The sequence below is a fragment of the Cinclus cinclus genome, chromosome 3, assembly GCF_963662255.1.
Source record: "Cinclus cinclus chromosome 3, bCinCin1.1, whole genome shotgun sequence".
Lineage (NCBI taxonomy): Eukaryota > Metazoa > Chordata > Aves > Passeriformes > Cinclidae > Cinclus > Cinclus cinclus.
In genome coordinates, this window is record NC_085048.1 from 89,384,607 (window position 1) to 89,401,015 (window position 16,409).

A 16,409-nucleotide genomic window follows, 5' to 3' on the forward strand; every position below is an offset into this window, starting at 1 on the left:
AAGTTTATGGGATTGTGTCTGTGCTGAACCTCTGAAACATCAGAGGCAGTGTGTCTGAAATCTAAGCTTTGCCTTCACTCAGCATATTTTTTGAATTTTTTTTAATAGCTGAAGAAGATTGATCTTGAAGCTGTTGAGTTTAAAATGCAAATGGCTCTGTATAGTTTTGTTTTTTACCATCTTGTAGCCTGGGATAAAATTGTTTCTAGTGTAAATGTCCTTTATTTACTTCCAAAAATACCCAGAAAAAAAGGATGAACTCTTACTTGGGCCAGAAGTAGGCTTCTTGTTCTCTAGGAGACAGTGCAGGCTGTTGGAGAGCATGGCTCTTGGTAGGGGCCGTGGGAGCAGGCTGCATAAATGAACATGGCAGAAGGCAAATGAGAACCTCCAACTCTCCAAACATTTGTGTGTGGTAAAAATAGGCACCCTGTCACACAGCCATGTCCACACATACAACTCAATAACCCAGTTCATCGTTCTTGCACTGTTCATCAATTTTTCCTTTTCTTACTGACCCACAGCCTAGTTCTAGCTAGCTTCTTGCTGTTGAGTCTGAACATTTTCCTCTATCCTTGCTATGTGGAGTAAAGTAGTGAGCCCAGCAAGCTTAAAAACAGCAAAGCTATTAACACTGCCCTTTTACTGTTAGTTAACATCTGAAGTTTCAGAAAAAGGGCTCTAACCTGTGTGGGGAAACCACTAAAGGTTACTTTTCTAAGCACAGACAGCTAAAATCTTTTCTGTAAGGCGATTCTCAGTATGGAAAAGGAAAGCCTCTAGTTGTGTTATACATCCCTGAGCAGAAGTGATAGTTAGCATCTATGCTTTTGCAAAAAAAAAAAGAAAAGCAAGTGATGTTAATGAGGATAAAGCAGAAGAGCATCATTCAGGAAAATGGAGTTTCCTATGAAGTCAGCCCACTGAAACTGGGATTGCAGGTGGGTTAGTTAGGTTTGGCCTAATTGTGCTTGCTGCCAGCTAAGGTTGGCATCCCCACTCTGCTCTTCTGCTGGGGGGGCTCCTCCTCCTTCCCCTTCCTCGCCCTGGGCTTGCTCAGGAATGTTGGCTGCCTCCCCTCTTGGTGCTGGGCAGTGCTGCTGTGCCCAGACCTGTGCCAAATACTGAGATGTAAGGAGGATAGTAGTGAGAGTGTGGGAAGGGGCACGGGAGAGGAGGCAGCACAGCCCAAAGCATTAAGGTGCAGCCTTTGGAAAGCATTTGTGAGGTCAGGGTGCTGCAGCGGTGTGGAAGCTGCCCGAGATCATTTAGGAAGGATGATGTCCTTGAGGGGAAATGAGTGTCTTCTCCTCTCACTGTGCCATGCTCACAGAGCTGTTGTGGCTCTGGCTCCCTGACTGTGTCCCTGTAGGCAGGGCAGCTGGTCATCAAACTTTGAATATCCTATAGTTCAGGCCACTAGTTTCCATTTCTCCCCTTCCTCCCAGTGGTGGACATGTCCTCAGTCTAGCAGGATGTTTGTCTCCTTGCTTGCAGCATTGACCTTTTGCTGATGGTAGGAAAAGAATCTTGCTGGAGTGTTGGTGGTTGTTGGAGCTGTCCTTGAGTAGAATAGCCCTGCAAGGTGCACACTGAGCTGGCTGTGAGCAGCTGGCACACACTTTGTGTAATGGTTTAAATCTGTTGGATTGCATTGCTTCTGCTTCTCACATTTCCTTGGCAAGAGCACTGCTTTTAGCCAGCTGCTTTTGGGGTGAGCCTGGTCTTAACACTGGCATCTGGGTCATAGTCTTTGTGCTGGGCTTGGGGCATCAGCTAGCTCCTAAAGAAAGCCCCCAGACCACCCAGTGAGATTTTCCTGTTGGAGCAATTTGGGGCACAGTGCTGCCCTGCTTTCCCCACTGGGGGGGGGGGGGGGGGGGGGGGCATGAAGCCATTTTTGTGGGTTTGCCATAGCGAGGAGGTGGTGTGTTTTAGGATGTTGTGATGACCTTGCTGAGTCAAACAGCTATCGTGTAGCTGCTGGGGACTGCAAAGGATTGTCCTCCTGCAAGTGTGATCCTTTATAGGTTTGAGGTCTGGTTGTCGTAAGGGCGGCTGTCTTGAGACACTTGAGTCACTGTTTAACCAAACTGGCAAAACGGCGTGTTTGGCTTCAAGGAGTTATCCCCACCAGGTCTGTTGCCTTACCCTTTCTCAGGATGGTGTGGGAATACCTGCACTGGCCCTCCCCTGTGCTTGGGGTTGAGCCCACAGTAAGTGAGGGAGGATTCTCTCAGCTTTTCTAATGCTTATGGCACAAGGGAGGAAGTGGTAGATACCAATCTTGCCCTCTCTCACAGCCTTCCTCACGCATCATATGCTGGTGGCCACCCAAACTGTCCCCTAGAGATGCTACCCTACCATGACTAATTTCCTGGCTTTTAATTTGAAAATGCAGTTACCAAAGTTGTGCCAAGTTCCAACTTCTGTTGTATTTGAAAACCTAGAAAGCATACTTCTGGGAACAGGTGTTGGAGATTGGTTGGGTTTTGGGTATTTCTGATCGTTGGAAGACAGGAAGGGGATTAGTGAGTGTTGAGGATTTAAATAATTTAATTGGTGTACCTTGATTTCAAAATCAAGACTAAGTGCATTGGAAGTAGTAGATGTAAAGTCTGTCAGATACAAAGACTAATCAAAGCTATGATTGCTAAAGATTTATACTATCACTTAAAATGCCATAAAAGCTGAATATGATTAGTGAGATAATCAACCTGTGTGATAAACAGGTTATCTTTCTTCTGTTGTTTATACAAATACTTTAGTTTGTATTATTTTGTGGACAACAGTATTTAATGACCATGCATGTTAGACATAAATATTAGTTACGCTTCCTGGGGAAATATTTTAACTAATTGATGTACGAGCATGTGAATCTAGTAAATTCTTTATGCATTGTTTTTCCAGCTATAAAAATGTCCCAGTTAAGGGAAATAACTTTCTTTAAAAAGTAAATACTACTCTTAAGGAGAAGATTTTGTATTTTCTTGTGTGTTTTTCCTTTGGGATATGTGTGTGTTTTAAAAGACGAGTGCTGAGTGAATAAAATCCTTGCTTGAAGTATTGGTGAGTTGGTAATGGAAAGTCAGGTATTTGTATTACTTATATGACCACTTGTTTAAAAATCAACAAATTCTGATACACATTTCATGTATGTAAACAACTACAGATGTTGTAAAATACAAAGCATGGAGAAGAATAACAGAAGTAAGCTTTAAATGTAGATGCACTGAATTAACTGAGATGGCCTGGGGAAGCAAATTTAGAAGAACAGGTATTGAGATGGTTCCTTTCTTTATTTGAGCAATTCAAATGTCAGAAATTGTCTAGAAGGAAATTTTTATGGCTTGTACAGTTTCAATATCTGAAAACCGTTTTTACCAGATTTTGCATTTATTGGTGGAGCTATAAATAAATGTAGAGTAATTTTGCTGGGCTTCATGGAGTTTTTGCAGATCATTATCAGCCCGAAAGCTCTCAGGGTCTGGCCTCACTTCCTCCTTTGCTGGAAGAGCCAACCCAGTTTTTAAAAATTGTGGCAAAAGATTAGCTGGGCATTAATCTTAGACAAACTGGTTAATAAGGACCATTTTTTTTTTTTAATTAAAAATATTTTTTTCAGACAGCAGTTTCCTGGGAATGCTGAGAGAAATGGTTAACTAAGCAGTTTCCCATTACCAGTTTTAGTCCCAGCATTTGAAAAAGCAAAATACAGCTTCCCCCCTGCCCCAGCCTCTGAGAAGCCCACCAGACAGACACCCTTCCCTCTCCAGGGGCCACTCCAGCCTGAGCACCTCTGAGGGAAATGTACAGCACAGAAAACTTAGCAGTTTGGTAAGTGAAGTAAAGGGGAAAGTGAAGTTCTTGCTGTTTCAGTGTGGAAATCAAGAGAGAAATAACAGGGTTGTCTGTATGTCAGCCTAAAAATCAAGGTTAGGAAGTTCTTTGGATAGTGTGAACTCAGATTTTTTGCAGGGAGCTCTTTTAGATTGCCTGGCTCTTTAGAAATTGGTTGATATTGTAAAATTGTAGTTTTATTCCGCAATTGTAAAATTGTATGCTGTAATTGTAATATTAGAAAAGAATGAGTCAGTCATAAAATAACTAAAATAACATTTTTGTTAATGCCTTGCCCCAGTGTAAAGCATTTGAAGTTTAAAAAAAAAAAAAACCACACTTTTTTTCTGGATTTCTTCTGTCTTTAAAATTGTCTCTGTGATCTGACAGCAAGCTGTGAAATGGTTGTGACACTCACTATCTTGACTTCAGCCCTGCATCAGGACTCCACGCCAGGGAGTGCAATCATGCGATAAGCAGAGTAGTGAAACACGGCTTAATTGCATACTCCATTTAGTTGTTTTCTGGGGCTTTTCCTCATGGGGTTTTGCAGGATCAGGACCACGAATTAGCTTCTCCATACACTGCTTGTGACCTTTGACTGAGCAGGGTAAAGGAAAGAAAACACAGACTTGTGTACTCGTAGAGACATAGCAAATAATAGGACAGTTCACCTTTTATTTTAGCTTCTGGAAGTGCAACTTTTATTGAATTGCTGTTAAGGGAGGCTTGGTGAAATATAAAAGGGACTTGTCCTGACTTCTTCCAGTGATCCCACCACTGCAGTGCTGTGGTGCCTGTCCTGTGCTTCTTGGGTTAAGAAATGTGAAACGAGGCAGCAGGAAGCAAGGATGTAAACTTCTCAGAAGCTGCAGGAAAATAATGACATCACTGTTTTTTCAAACTTTGAGCAATCTTAAAGTTCTAGAACTGTTTTCATCATATCTATTTCATGAGGAAAAATGTGTATTTTTTTATAGCACTTGATGCGATCACATTCCTAACTTTCTACAGTGCTGGCATTTACAGACATGGCAACTGCTTTGAAATAGTGTTTCTTTTATTACAGACCTGATTAGTTGGGAGGGAATGGGAATTAGAAATTTTTATAACAAGTACTGGCAGTATCTCATGCCCCCCCCCTTTAAATATCTTCTGCTTTTATTTTTTTTATTTGAAGTCATTATGTGAGGTGCATGTTATCAACTGAACTAGAAGTACATGAGGCAGTTGGAATTCAGCATTCTTGTGAAGTAATCTGTTTCAGCAAAAAAAGGCCATGAAACTTTAAATAAAAAGTAAAGGAAAAAGTTCTGAAAGTTTCTTATTCTGGAAACCCACTTTCTTCTGAAAATTTTACTTGTTGGCGTAATTCTTTAAGGAAGTTGTACTGCTTTTGAAAAAATGATGGTGAATGAGTATCATGGATAATACAGAAGCCTTTGTAGATGTTCACTGACCTACCTAAGAAACCCAAGAGAGATAATTACAAACTTTGGTAGCCTACATGTAAATGCATTTTGCAAATGATTTTCCATGCAAAAAATGCAAACCAATTATGTTTTGGAATCTGTATGTATGTGGAAAATGGACTGTAAAAGAGATGCCTATTTCAGGCAATTTTTGATGAATTCCAGATTAAAAAAAAACTAAAATCATGGCATATTAAATTATTAGGCATCTTTACTACGGTATAAGGAAGATTTATGGTGCAATGAAATATTTCTCCAACCTAATTTAGAACTTGACAAATCTGGTTTTATAGTGTTGAATTATAAGCAATACCTCATTACTTGTGGGCAAAACTTCTTTTATTGTTATTTTTGGCACCCTGGTCTTCTCTTTGGTTGGGCTGTGCTGTGTAGAGGCTGCTTTGGGCAAGATGTCTCAGCTGATCCTTTTTCAGCGTAGCTGTGCAGGATGAAGTCATAATTAAGGGTCACATCCTGGCAGGCCTTTCTTACCATGTGTGGTTGCTGATTTCAAGCTAAATGCTTGCAGTCCTCATTGCTCATCTCTGTCAGAGATGTAGTTTTTCTTAAAAGCATAGACTTGTGCTTCATTGTCAGATATTCCTTGCTGATAGTGAATAGCAAATACTGTCAATACAGTATCAGTAGTTATAGAAAATTTTGCTACACCAGAATTACATGCGTGCTGCCTTTTGTTTAATCTTCTTTCCTTCTGCATGCAGGCCTCTTGGTTGCACAAGAGCATGCTTTGAGCTTAAAGTAAGAGGCAGCTTATGTGGAGCATGGCCTGGCATTATGGCTTGCAGCAGTAAATAGAGAACATTAAAAAAATTCCTTTTTTTTTTTCTCAATTTAGGAATTCTGTGAAAATTTGGGGGAGCAAATACTTCGATCCTCTTTGGAGACTGCTGACAGTATTCTTACAGTGCTGTTTACAGGTTCTCAGGTGAGAAAAAGAACCTGGAAAATAAGTTTGTGCATTCAACTAAAGTGAAGAGGAAATTTTACCTGGAAATAGTACTTCTTCATAGGGTAATACAGAGTTTCTTGTGTGTCTTGTTTCTTCCCCCACTGCACTGACATGCAGAGTGACTGATCTTAAGCAAATTGCGCACACGTGTAACTACAGCCATCTATGTGCACATACAGGAGCACGTGACAAAGGAAAACAAAACCACAGGCTTTGAGTTCAGACAGTAAATCTTTTGAGGACCTTTTCTCCTCATTTCTGTGAGAAAGAAGCCTCAGCTTCTTCTGATGCTGTGTGTTACCTGACCCTTTGGCTCCACAAGTGTACTTTCTGAGGTGGTGTCCCTGCCACATGGGAGGAGTAAGGCATTGCTGGATGGCTTATGTGGCCAGGTATAAGTAGCAGAAGAAGTGTTTACATTTAGGAGACTCTCATATTGAATACTTAAAATGACTATGACTTACTGGTAAGCACAGCTTCAAAAGTTTAAGGAGAGTCGCAGTTTGGTGTGTGTTGAATGTGCACTATGCTAAGCACTTAGCTTCAGATATAAGCCATTTGCTGAGTTTTAGTGACTCTGATGTTTAGTCTTTGCCCCCCCTGTTTAGACATTAGTAGCCAAGTGTTTTGCCTCTGTATGTAGCCTTAAGTTGCACTTTTTTCTGATGTAGTCATCAGATCAAATTATTTATAAAATGAGGACATCCTTTTGGACTTCATGTGTAAACAGTCTTAAATATGTGCACAGGCAGAGAGATTCTTCTCTGTTTATCCATAATTGAAGGCTAAACATTAATAAATACTAACATTAAACAGTGGGTTCCCCCCCCCCCCCCTTGTTCTTGACTGAAGTTTTCCCTTTAAGGTTCAGATTTCTTCTCTACATTACCCAAAGAACTTTCCCCTTGCCCTTGATCAAGATACTGTTTGCAGTATGTCTGTGCTACTGTGATTATTGTGAGCTGGAGTAAGCAAGTAGTTCCCCTGGAGTGGTTCCTGCTGGACAGGTATTAATATAATCAAAACCATGTCTGCAATGCTGGCACGTGTGTTTGAGGGTAGGATCTACTGTCTTCAGGCAATAAGGTGACTCCAGGACTCTTAACTCTGGATTTACTGGTGAGAACTGGAAACATGCCACCAGCTCATCAGAGTACCATCTGAAATTTCCTTGGAGCCAAGTTGGTCTTGAGCTTGGCTTGTTTCTAAGATATCTCAGCAGGCAACAAATTTGTAGTATGGATTTGGGGTTGGTGGGGAGAGATTCTCAGTAAAGATCAGAGGTGACTGATGATGTCTCAAAGTGCTGCAGCAGAGAGACTCTCCTTTTGCTGTCTGCTTTTTGAGTGTGTTTTGCTGGAGACCTGGGAGGTGCCCATCCAAGAGGCTGCCTTCAGCTGGAAGGGGAGATGGAAAAGCAAGCTGTAAAATAGGGTTTCAGAAACGTGCATCTTGCACAGGTTTTAAAGGTACCTACTGCTGCCAGGATAATTTTATTTGTGTGTTTGTTGCAGCTTTCTAGCTTTTGTTTTTTGCCTATTTTAACAAAATTTGAGACATCCTCTTAGCCAATGACAGCAAGGTTTGCAAATCAAAACCAAATCTGAGTGTAGCACTACACTTGAGTGAGCTGTGCTAATCTAAGACAAGCTTCTGTTTCCTGCTTGGAGCTTCTCCCCCATGCTCTTGTTTGGCACATGTACAGCACTGTGTGCTGACAGGCACCTTTGAGGCACAGATCAGTTAAAGAAGTGTCTCTGGTGGCAACTGCTCCAAGTTGGGCTTACTGGTTACCTACTCGTGGTTAGGAAGTAGGTGTTTGGAGTCATGTAGGCTAGAGAGAAGTCCTACATTTGTGAATTAACATCTGTAATGGAGTGGTGTCAGGTCTTTTTTGTGATCTTACGATCAGACAAAAAGCTTAATCTGTCAGTGGAAGTATTTCCCATAAGAAGTCAGAGTGCCAGCAGTACGTGAACAGAATATTTTAGGCAGCAAATTTGTTGAACTGACAAAGTCCTGCATAACCCAGCACTGCGGTTTGCATAAAAGCAGCCCCTTAAAGACCCTGTGGTCTCATGTTCTATCAGCAACTCTATGACTGACTTTCACTTTCCTACGGTACGAGAAGAGAATTTGCCATCGGTTTTCTCTCCCTGCATTTTTCCAGACAGTTTGGCCTCAACAAATTGTACAGCCTCCCTCTTGTCTGCGTGGGAGAGTACAGACTGCTGCTGGCGGCAAGGAGGAGAGATTAACATTCATCTGTTCTCTCCCCACTTGCTTTTCCATCCCGTGGGCATGGGAGACTTACGAATGTTCCGCTCCTTTGGGGTGTGTTTCTACTCATTGCCCTGATGGGAAGACCACAGAGACGCCGGTAAGGTTGTGCAAGTTTCACATTGCTGATTAAACAGGCATATGAGGAAGTAAAATGCAGTGTCTCCCTAGAAGGGGTCAGAAAGGATGATGGAAGCATTGGCATAAGCCTTAGGTTGAAGGCTAGCTCAGAGATCTCCTTTTCCAGAGTCTGTGCATACTGAGGGCTTAATGGAAAATCTGCCTCCTCATTCGGGTCTTCCATGAAAATTCTGTTTTGACACACTTTGAAAAGTCTGTTCCAAGCAGAGATAGTTACTTCTTTGATCTTCACTCTCTGTTTTAATGTTGCACAAATAGAAAATCTGATGGAGAATATGGGGAAAGAAATGATGGGTAGGGTTTGTTTATTTATTTATTTTTTTTTAAAGGGAAGTTTTTTTCTGATGTGGAAGCTAAAGATGCTACTGTATAGGTGCCTGCAGTATCAGTACATAGCCGTGGTTGGTAACACTCAAATGTAAGATGAGGAGTTTTACTTTCACTTTGTGGCTTCGTGAGTGGCAAGGAAGGGTTTTGCAAACACATCTTTCTGAATGACCCTGCTGCAAAGGGAGCTCTCAGCTGCCCTTCCCAGTTAGCCTACCTAGGAGTCAGGTACCATGGTGGGTGCCCACCATGAGGGGTGATGCATCTGCTTGCTCCTGCTTCCTTCTGCACGGCACCAGCCTGTCTGTGCAGGAGCAGCAATGGCCTCATCATTGTCCCCAGCATCTCCTGCTGCTGCCAAATTAAGGGGTCTCTCTCAAATAAGAGCCAGGTATTCCTTCTCCAGCTGCTTCCCATCCTAAATGGGGAGTGGGTGATAGTCATCATTTTCTAATTTAGTGATGTGGAAGGTTTGTTCTCAATGAAATGGAGTTGTGAGGTCTTATTCCTTCTTCACTTAGTAGTTCCTTCAGGAGAGAGGGCAGAAGGCCTCTTCCCATCATTTCCAGTGCTAGCCACTGCCTCGTGGGATGTGATGAGCCAAGTGCCACTGCCACTGGCCTGGAGGTGATGGAGCTGCCAGTGTGGACAGCTGGTGTGAGAACTGCAGGAGCTGGGCAGCCTTACGAGTGGGCAGCCAGCACCTTGCATGAGGTAGTGGAAGAGTACAAATGTGGTAACTATTTGAAAGGTAGAGCGAGGATTTTTCCTGGGGTAGCACGTGTATTGCTTACAGTGGCAGGGAATTTCTACAGAGCTTGTTTGAACTTCTGGATGGTTGTTGCTAATGGGCATCGAGTGTGGTGAGGTCAGTACAAGAGGAACAAAACCTCCCATTCAGATAAAAGCAGGGAAAGGGAAATACTGCCACGTGTGGGACTGCTTCAGGCTAAAATGGTCTGTGCAGTAATTTGTGCAGCTCTCCTGAAACACACTATGGGTTTGAACTTCCCAGCTCAGACAGGTCTGTGTTCATGTTTCAGGCTTTGGGAAAGCAGGAACGTCACCATCTGTGTCCTACTTCATTTGAAAAAGAAAATTTAAAAAAATCTTGAATGCCAGCCATCTGCTGATATTGCATCCAAACTTTATCCTGGTATCTGGGGGCAGAGGAGGAAGATAGTTTCTAAGGGGAGAGTCACTGTTCAGAGGGAAAGAGCTGCCTGTACCTAGGGTGCTCCTGGATCCAGAAGCCATCAGAGGAGCATGTGCAGGATAGCTTGGCATCTTAGTCCAGCCACTTTCTGTTTCTGTAGTACCAAAGCAGTCTGCCTTAGAAAGAGTGAATCTTGAGTCCCATACTGCTGACAATCTGGAATACCTGGTTTATGGGTTAATAAGAGGAGATTTGAGCATTTCTTTGAAGTGGATGCCCAGTGATGGGTGATGAAGAGCCCCCATATTGATGTTTGACACAAAAAGATAAGTCAGTTTTTCCTTATAGCCTGGTTATGGGGCCTAATGTTGTTGCAATCATACATTGGGTTGTGTTTTTCTACAACCTGCTATGAAAATAGGCCCACAGTCTCAGTGAGAACTAATATGAGCCCTTGGACGGACAAAGAGCAAGAGCAGACTAGCTTCTCATAAATTCTTACAACAGATCTTCCCCAGCAAATGCCCACTGAATTTTGATTCAGTTATGAAGGTGCTTTCTCTGAAGTCAGCATGTCATTTTTCTCTGTTGTAGTCGCTTCTCCTCTATTACAGCAGTGGAGTGCTGCTTCTGTCCTGATGGCTGTGTGTGAATGTGAGCACAAGTAAGGCAGTAGAGAGTTAAAAAAAATCCATTAATTAAAATATTTACATTGGAAGCTGCAAAACATTTACTCTTTGAGTAAAACAAACTTCCCCATTGTTCTTGTATGATTGCTACAGTTGCTCTGAAAATAGCCAGGAAGAGGTTGTGCTCTGAGGAATTTTACTGGGCTGGCAGGGGAATAGGAGGGTAGGGATACTGAAGTGGGCTCTTGGTCAATGGCTCTCTTTGGTTCAAATCTTTCTGTAACGTGGACAGAAGAGCTCTTCTTCCTAAGGAAAAAACAAAAAAACCCCTAAACAAACAAATTTTTAAAAAGGAAAACAACCCCCATAGTAGAATAACTATGTTGTCATATTATTCTGGTAATGCAAAAAAAAACCAAAAACGGTCATCAGTAGAATCTGAGAAAATTGTATTAACGGGATGAAAGGTTTCTCTTTTAGTACTTCTTGTGTACTAGTGTACACTTAGGGGAAGAAGGATGCACCCCAGAGCTGGCAATTCAGACCCTGGCTGGGGACCCACATGCTGCCATCCCTATTTTGCTGGTGGGGAAATGGCAGTGCAGTGTAGTGAAGCATGTCACCTGTCTGTGGCACTGAGCACCTCTGGGTTGAAGCTGGGATGTGTTGGCATCGTGGCTGCAGCTGCCCGGTGTTGAAAAAACACCAAGTGAGGGCCCACCTTTTTTATTTTAGGCACAGGGATACCTTTAGTATCATCACTGCAGGAGAGGTAGGCAAACATGAAAATGGTTTGCTTCAAATCCTTTAATTCCCGCTATATCTCCCCCAGATAACTGGATTGAAAATTTAAGCATTATTTGTTTGGTTTTTAAATAGTGTTCTCTTGTGTGCCATTTCACCATTGCACATTTCAAACCTCTTCCACTCTGGCACTGGACTACCAGGCTTCTGGACTTTGTGGGCAGGACATTAGAAGGGCAAAAATAGTGGAAGGGTTTGGTTGTTTTTTTAGGTCCTTGATTCGCACTTCTCACTCTAGGCAGACTCTTAGAGCTCTTCAGGTTGCCAGATGGGAGATCTGTCTTCTGCCCTGGTGACTCATGGCCTGGTGGGATTGCAGGTCATGTCGTCTCTTCTTAATAGTGCCATGGCAGTGTTTGTTCAAGCCTGAGTCTACCCAGACTGTAAATTTTATTAACAATTTTAAGGTTGCAAATTTGGTGGTTAGGTGTGTGGTATTCTTTCGTCTGATCCCAAGTGTGCCAGACTGTGTCATGTTTACCTATATTATAAAAACACCTCTGTTGATTTGAAAGGTTGGTCTGTAAAGGAGTTAGGAAATTAGATGTACTTGTTTGGGGTAGGCATAATTTAAACTTGAGCATGAGAGTTCTGTTCCATCCATTTCTTGCATGCTTTACTGCTTTTTAAAAGAGGCTGCATGCTGACAGTTTCTTGGCCTGGAGATAAAAAGTGCTGCTTACCCAGGTTTGATAGTCTGATGGAAAACTGTCTCCACGATGTATAACGCCGCTGGGATTATTTCTAGCCATTACCATTGGTCTCATTTTACAACTGTTCACATTATGTAATTTGATGCTCCTTTAATTTAATGAGAGGATGCTGCAGACTTACGACTCTGCAGGACAACCTGTGTGCTTTGGCCACCTCTGTTAGCCCTGCCAAAGGAGAAGAGTATATTTCTTAAAGGACATGTTACAACATCTTTAATATCTTTATTATCTACCCTTCCCAGATTGCTGCAAATGGGAGGGCAGCTTGCCTGGGGTGTAGATTATACTGGAATGGCAGGAGAAGTTTAACTTTTTTTTTTCCTTGAACTGCATATTAGATTTCTGTTGTAAGGTTATTAGAAGGTATTAATGGGCTCTTCCTTTTGTTGCAGATGGAATTTCATGACTTGCTGTATTTTGAATAGGACGAGGAGATGTGTCTGATAAGGTAAGAGAGGGGGTAAGATAAACAAGTTCCTACACAAAACTGTCACACTAGTTTGTTTTTTGGGTTGAGGATAATTCTTTTCCCTGGCAAAAGCCCTGAAAATAATTGTGATAATTATTTTCAAGTTAAATCTGCCTCTAAGCCTCTGAGCAGAGACCATCTCTGTTCTGTACAGCTTCTGACCAGTTCTTTCTCCTGGTGAACTGGTGTACAAAGGCCAGAAGACGACAAAAAGTGATGCCCTTGCAGGTACCAGGGTTAGCAGAATAGTCATTATATTATTTTAGTTGCCTCCCCCACATGCCCAGCCCAGATACTCAGATGTTCAAAAGGTCTTTGGGCTTTTTAAATTCTACATTTTAAAACTTGTTTTTCTTATTGCAGTATTTTCAAATTTGGACTTTTTTTTTTATTAGGACAGAGTATATATGAGTAGAAATGCTCTAGATTTGAGTGTGAAATTAGTATTTGCTGTCACTAATGTACTGAAGGAGGCTGCAAGTTTGCTGATCTTTTAAAATTTATTTCTAATAGCATTTTTAAAAGGTAGTGTTTAGGTTGATACTTTTTTCCTTTTGGTTTCTCCTTCAGAATTTTCCACTGTTAAGAGAGTAGATGTCTCTAAAACACTTAGGTGTTGGGAGAGTCATTCAAACAAAAAACAGCCAAGCACAAAAGTAGTATTACCTAGGGACTGTCACTGTCTTGCAATGTACGATTCACACTGCAGCTATCCAGCTCTGTCATTTGCTTGTTTCATTTTTGTCTCCCCCTTCTTCCTGAGTTCTGTACCATTTACAGGCCTCAAAAATCCCTATTGTTCTTGTTGGCTCTTGGTTGGAAAATGTCATGGAAACAGCTAAATGCATGATGCCATTGTATGAGTATCAGGACTAAATGACTTTTTCCTTGGATTCAGGCATTTAGCTCTTGTAGACGCTCTTGAGGTTTTTTTTGGTTTTTCAGGGTTTTTTTTTGTTCCTTTCATTTAAAGTTTTATTTTCCAAGTAGAGTTAGCCTTTGGAAGGGTGGCTGATAAAGCAAGAACTGAAGACTTTGAATGACTCTTGGCACTGTGTGGTGTATGCAAGAATCAAAGACTTGGTGGCTGCCTGCTTTTTTGCAAGTGGTAGACATTTTGTCCATTCAAACCACCCTCTTTGATGCCATTGTTGGATCATGTTATGAATATTTTATCTAAAGGCTTAGTCTGTGCACGAAGGTGGTCTTGTAGGTATGTAGTTGGTAAAACACAGCTCTCCAGGTGAGAGAGCTTGCACTGTGTAGCACTGTTACACAAAGCACCTCACAAGCATACCTCCTTTGTTATGTAAACAAGCTGCTTCACTTGCACGTGTTCCAACCAGTGCTCCTGTGCTCCAAGAATGGGTAATTAAAATTGTTTTCAGGACATCTTTTCAGAGTTTTCAGCCAACCTGCACTGGCACCCTTCTGCACCACCCTGTCGCACTGTGCCAGCAGCGTGGCTGTGGCTAGAGGCTGAGCAGTGCCCACTGTGGCACTGCCACCAGCATGTGTGTGTGTGTATGTGCTCTTGTTGAAAAGAAGCACAGCCAGAGTGGGACAGGTAGAAGTACTCATGTTCAGGCTGCTTTGTTCAGATTCAGTTCACTGAGAAGTCTGTTTGTCCAGTGTCAAAGCAACGCTGGGGACTTTGGTGTGCGTCAACAATTGGGACGGGACAATTTGGTGAGACAACAATTTAGTCATTCAGCTGCTGGTATTTCCTGAAGACACTATTCTCATTTACTATATATGTATTACATAGTGTACATATATTACATTTTTAAATTTTATGTGCTGCTCTCTTCTGGGGAGTAAATATTGACAAATCTGCGTGCTGTAGCATGGGCAGCTCTTGTAGCACAGCAGTTGATTGCTGTTGGACTGTCTATCCCGGTGCAAGTTCACTCTCCCCTTGGCTTGTAAAACAACCACTGAGGAGGCTCTGTTTCTAGCAAGTTCTACAACTTGAGGCCATGACACCTCCATGACACCTTCTCTCACCCCTGCTTTATTCCTAGCCCTGGGCATGTGCAAATTGTAAGGTAGATCCCAGCAACAGGACTGGCATTAAAATGAGATTCTGTGATGAAGAAGTAGTGTGTTCCACTGGCTGTCATCTTTCACTTCTAAAAGGAAATACCCTGTCCTCATTTTATGTGATACCTTCTCAGTATAAAATTCAATTCTGAGCTAGGAATGGGTGTATCTTGTACTCCTTTCTCCAAAAGGGCTTTGTTTATCCTTTCCCAGCAGCCTGGGCTAGAGAAATGCTGCTGTCCCACTCTTGGTCTTCCTGGGTTTCAAAGAAGTGTGTGTCCTGGTCATGTTCCTTCTCAAGGCTGCACGTGTCACTCATTCTTTCAACTGTCCCTATGTACCAAAGATGTCATCAGTGTTATTCACTGATATAATATTTATTTAATTTTTTAACATCCTGCTCCCTTTCTGCATTCCCTCTCCTCATTTACATTTAAGTTTTCATCCTTCCAGAGAATCATCAGGATTCTGCCCCAAACATGCCCTCAGGTGTTGACTCTGCCTCTTATCAGTATTTTTCCTTGGCTGCTTAGTTTTCCTGGATATTTCTCAACCCATTCCCTTCTGTTTCTTCTTCAGGAGGAGTCAGTCTGAAGCACTCCCATGTTTCTTGCTGCCATTGCAATTAAAGGGGTTTAGATCCCATTTAAAGCAACAATAGATGGTCCAGTCTGTGCAGAAATTATCTTGTTTTAATGTTAGCCATGGTGACTTCCTTGTAATGGCTGGCTTTTGGCATCTGTTCTACAGATTACAAGATGGGGTAGAATAAAGGAAAATGAATAATAGCTGTTTTGATATTCCTGAAGCCTAGTGATGAAATTATGAGACTTGGCAAGCTTGAAGTGATGTTGTTAGATGCCAGACCTCTCACCCAATATTTTCTTTCCCTTTCCCCATATTTCCCCGCGCCTTTATCTTGCTTCCTTCCGAGCAACCCAGAGCCCTTGTGAATTGCAAGTCCAGTTTTGTGTGGGGTCTGTCCAACATCTCAGATCATAAATATAAAATCATTCTATAAGGCCTAATCTATTTTTGGAGGGACGCTTATGAGATAAAAATTACTTTCATCACTGAAAGAGCATTGTGTCATTTTTGAAAGGAAATAACAAGGAAGTAACTGTTATCAGCCCTATTTTCACCTACCCTTAGCTCAGGCCTGACAAATGGTGTCTGCAAGGTCTCTTGTCTTAACAGTGTCAAGTTAGGTTGCCAATTAATACTGACTATCTAAAAAGCAGTATGTTGATATATATTCTATTATTAATAACTGCTAATGCCCTTCATAACAGTAATCTGTTTTGCAAACATTTTCTGGTTGTTCTTTTCTAATGAGTCTTGGCAGTGAAACCCCCAATTTTACACATGCAGAACCACAGTAACTCGTTGAAGTGTTTGTGTGGGTTTTGGTTTTTTTTTTTTTTTTTTTTCATTTTGGGTGTGTTTGTCTTGGGAGTAATGCTTGATTTTGATGAGACCAAATAGAGGCAAAGTCCAGGAATTACTTCTGTCCAAATTGGTACATTGTGGTTTCTTCTTGTGTTAGTGCAGGTCAGCACAAAACT